Genomic DNA, 3,786 nt, shown 5'->3' with positions numbered 1-3,786 from the left:
ACCCGGTGCTCATCACCAAAGTGCACGAAGGAGAATTTCACAGAGTACGACATTTTTAGGTTGGTGGGGTTTTTTTCTCCCAACACTTAATATTTCAGTCACTCTCTTCTTGCTTTCATGGTTTATGAAAAGTTGGCTGTAACCCAAAACTACACGTAGATATATTGTATTCAAACTTCAGAAAATCAATGATAAAAGAAAAAATGTTGAAATTAGCCAAAGGCAGGCGGGTCGGGGCGGGGGGGGGGACCTTATCTATAGAGGGGCAAAGGTAAGAGTTAAAAATACATTTTAATATCTGGCAATAAAAGTCTCCCATCTGTTAAAATTATCTTTCAATATTTTCTCTAAATTATTCTGTATGTCAACCTTATATTATGTAAAGGTCTTCATTTTCAATGAAGTTTCTTTTTTTTAATGTTTATTTATTTATTTATTACAGAGAGAGAGAGAGAGAGAGAGAGAGAGAGCACATAAGCAGGGGAGGGCAGAGAGAGAGAGGAAGACGTGGAATGTGAATAGACTCCAGGCTCTGAGCTGTCAGCACAGAGCCCAACGTGGGGCTTGAACCCAAGAACTGTGAGATCATGACCTGAGCCAAAGTTGGATGCTTAACTGACTGAGCCACCCAGGAGCCCCTCAATGAAATTTCAATGTGAAATGTATTCAACTTACAAATTAACTTAGTTAGTTTTGGTATCTTTCCATTTCTGAGTTTTCTTATCAGTAAATAATGTAAGACCTTTGTTTATTCAAAAACTATTTTATATTCATAATTAAATCAGAATTTTTCTTTATATTAGACTTGCACACTTCTTGTGGGTTATTAATAAATATTTTAAATGTGTTGTTATGTTATTAGAATATTTTTAATGCTATATATTTAATATGGTTATTACTTATGCATTGAAAAACTATTTCATATACTTATTTGGAGATTGACCTTACCAAATTGTGGCAAAATGATCATTTTTGTCTTGTTCTTGTTTTTATTATTATTTTTTTATTTTATTAAAAATGTTTATTTTTGAGAGAGAGAGAAAGAGAGAGAGAGCATGAATGGGGGAGGGGCAGAGAGAGAGGGGGCAGAAGATTCAAAGTGGGCTCTACACTGATGTCAGTGAGCCTGATGTGGGGCTCAAACTCATGAACTGCAATATCATGACCCAAGCCAAAGTCAGATGCTCAATTGACTGAGCCACCAAGGTGCCCCCTCCTTGTTTTTAAATAAGAGTGTTAGAAGGGCACCTGGGTGGCTCAGTTGGTTGGGCATCTGACCAGCTCAGGTCACGATCTCAAGGTTTTTGGGTTCGAGCCCCACTTTGGGCTCTGTGCTGACAGCTCAGAGCCTGGAGGCTGCTTTGGATTCTGTGGCTTCCTCTCTCTCTGCCCCTTCCTATTCGTGCTCTGCCTCTCTCTCAAAAATAAATAAACATTAAAAAAAATTTAAACAAGAGTCCTAGAGGAGGATGGGCCAAGATGGCAGAGCAGCATGGAAGTTCTCTCTTCTCTCATCCCTGGAGTGCAGCTAGATCAGCATCAGACCATTTTGAACATGTAGAAAATTGATCTGAGGGTTAACACAACAGACTGCATAACTTGAGACACAAACTTGACAGGTACAGGGAGCAGAGAGTGAACTGGGGGAGAGAGAAGCTGCAGAGGGTAGGGAGCTGTATTTGTGTAGAGAGGACAGAGAAAGGGGGGAGAGTACAGGAAAAACACTCCCCCTGAAAGTAGCTGGAGAGAAAGAGAGAGTGGAAACACCCACAAGTGACTTTAATAAGAAAGGGAGAATGGAGAAAGGAGAGGGTTTCAATACCATTAGGACTCTATAAACAGGGGAGAGCAGCGTCGGAAATTTCACAGCTCATTACCTGGTAGTGCTCTGGTGGGAAGGGCAAATCTCCAGGAGCAGGCAGCAAGATCCAAGAGGTCCATGGGCCACACGGGGAGAAGCAGTTCCCCTGTTATCAGGGCGTGTGGTAGAGGCCATATGGCCTTCCCACAGGCAAAGGTCCCAGCGGACCCTATAGAACATGATTGCTTGTATTGGAACAAAGATGCCCCTATAGAACATGATTGCTGGTATTGGAACAAAGACGCCAGGGTGCGGTGAAACCTGGTGCTGGTTGTGTGTTGTGATTTACCTTAACCGCTACTGCTAGACGATCACATGAACTTATTCTGGAGCAAGCTGACACCCAGCCACAACTTCTGAACCTCTGCAGCAGCATGATCTCAGGAACATTCCTGGGGTAAGTTGGCACCCAGCCATTGGTCTATGAGACTGTGCCCCAGAGGGCCAAGAGCATGTTCCAGGCACAGGGCCCTCAGAAGTGAGGGGTTTGGAAACACAGCCCCATCTGAGATAAAATTCAGAAGGGAGGTGCTGCCTGGCAGGTTGATGGCTAGGATGCAAACAGTGAGGAAGCTAGGAGTGGGTGGAAGGCACGGAAAAAGGAGGGGTGCTTGATTGTCAGTAGGTGAGAGCACAGAGTTCTGGAGCCAGAGACTGGGAAGCTGAGTGATGCCATTTTCAGCTTTCCCATTCATGTGCACACGTGACCACGCAGGCCACACAGATCCACTCCAGTAAGGTAAGCAGCACCACCTATTGGAGAATGGATCCATTACACCAAGCGCTGTCCAACTTTACCAATGAAGCCTTACAGGACCACTACAAGGCTCTTCATCTGGTTAGTGTATGGATTATAAAGTACTTCATAGTTTGACTTCTAGGGGAAACTGGATGTAATTTCATCCAGATTTCATACTGTTCTCTGGTCCATCTATTTGTTTCTTTGTTTGTTTCTTTTCTTATTTTTGGATATAGAAAGAGAAGACATTTATTTTTTATTTTCTGATTTTATATACATTAAAATTTTTTAACTATATTTTTTACTTTTTTGTGAACTGATTTTTTATTCTATTTTACCTTCTTCAATTCATTTTATTCTATTTCACTGTATACATTAAATTTTTTTTAATGCTTTCTTACTTTTTTTTCCTTTTCTCTTCTTTCCTTTTTCCCCCTCTATTCAATCAAGCTTCTTTCAACAACCAGACCAAAACATACCTAGGATCTAGCTTACTTTATTTGATTTTTTGGTGTTGTTTTTAATCTTTTTAATTTTAATTTTTAATTTTATTAATGCATTTTCTTCCTCTAAAATGACAAAATGAAGGAATTCACCCCAAAAGAAAGAACAGGAATGACAGTCAGGAACTTAATCAACACAGATATAAGCAAAATGTCTGAACCAGAATTTAGGATCACAGTAATAGGAATAGTAACTGGGGTTTAAAAAAGCATAGAATCCCTTTCTGCAGAGAAACAAGAAGTAAAATCTAGTCAGAATGAAATTAAAAACGCTATAACAGAGATGCAATCTTAAATGGATACCACAGTGGCAAGGATAGATGAAGCAGAGAAGGGAATCAGTGATACAGAAGACAGAATTATGGAGAATAGTGAAGCAGAAAAAAAGAGGGAAACTAAGGCAAAAGAACAAAATATAAGAATCAGAGAACTCAGTGACTCACTACAAAGGAATAACATCCAAATCATAGGAGTCCCAGAGGAAGAAGAAGAGAGAAAAAGGGGTAGAAGTTTTATGTGAGCAAATCACAGTGGAAAACTTTCCTAACCTGGGGAAAGACACAGACATCAAAATCTAAGAAGCACAGAGAACTCCCATTATATTCAACAAAAACCATCAACAAGGCATATAATAGTCAAATTCAGAAAATACACAGACAAGGAAAGAATTATGAAAGCAGCAA

The sequence above is a fragment of the Neofelis nebulosa genome, chromosome 18 (genome assembly GCF_028018385.1).
Source record: "Neofelis nebulosa isolate mNeoNeb1 chromosome 18, mNeoNeb1.pri, whole genome shotgun sequence".
NCBI lineage: Eukaryota > Metazoa > Chordata > Mammalia > Carnivora > Felidae > Neofelis > Neofelis nebulosa.
This window is presented reverse-complemented; position numbering follows the sequence as displayed.